This window comes from Kryptolebias marmoratus, linkage group LG4 (assembly GCF_001649575.2).
Source record: "Kryptolebias marmoratus isolate JLee-2015 linkage group LG4, ASM164957v2, whole genome shotgun sequence".
NCBI lineage: Eukaryota > Metazoa > Chordata > Actinopteri > Cyprinodontiformes > Rivulidae > Kryptolebias > Kryptolebias marmoratus.
In genome coordinates this window covers 1,176,194-1,177,140 of record NC_051433.1, presented here as the reverse complement: position 1 = coordinate 1,177,140, position 947 = coordinate 1,176,194, and positions in this window count along the sequence as shown.

Below are 947 nucleotides of genomic sequence, written 5' to 3'. Positions count from 1 at the left end.
CCTGTGGGATGCCTGTGGGATGCCTGTGGGACGCCTGTGGGACACCTGTGGGACACCTGTGGGATGCCTGTGGGACACCTGTGGGATGCCTGTGGGATGCCTGTGGGACACCTGTGGGACACCTGTGGGACACCTGTGGGATGCCTGTGGGACACCTGTGGGATGCCTGTGGGATGCCTGTGGGACACCTGTGGGACACAGGTACCTCCATCTACTGCCAACCTTCTGACTTGGAACAAAACCCACGAATGCTGCAGGAGGACAGAAGATCTGACAGTCAGAATGGGAGACAAGTGGCAGCAGCAGAAGTTCACCGATTGGCTGGAGACCCAATCCCAGGTGTCTGCAGGTGAAGGTTCCCTCATTTCTGTAAGATAATTTGGGGATTTGGTCGCCACTGCATCCAACCAATGTCCTCCAGGACAGAGACAGATGGATCTGAAACATCTACAGAAGATCTCTGCAGCTTTCCATGACGTTAGGAAACAATTTGGCAGTATTCTGAAGTTTGTTTCTTATTCTGCAAACACAAGCAGTTGAGACCTTGCTGTTGTTACTTTAACCTGCAGGAGGCGCTGCATCCTCTAACAGCTACATGCTCAGATTTGCATACCAGGATTTATTTAGAAAATGGATGAAATAACAACAATTCAGCAAGCAGCCAATCAGCACAGAGCGCTGCACAAGAACATGATCCAATAGCAGCAGCTCGTCTTCCTTCTCCCTGTCTGTCTGCAGGTTTTACTTTACTTCAGAGAAACAAAGTTTGTCCTAAAACAGAAATAAGAAAACAAGTTTAAAGTTGAATTTAAAGTTTAAAAAGTAAGACTGTGTGAAAGACTGCAGCAGCTCTGACCGCCTGGAGGAGCGTTTTGTCAGAGCTGTGAAACATTCAGCACCTCCTGAAGACCAGAATAACAAGTTAACCCCTCCTGAGCTCCTCACCC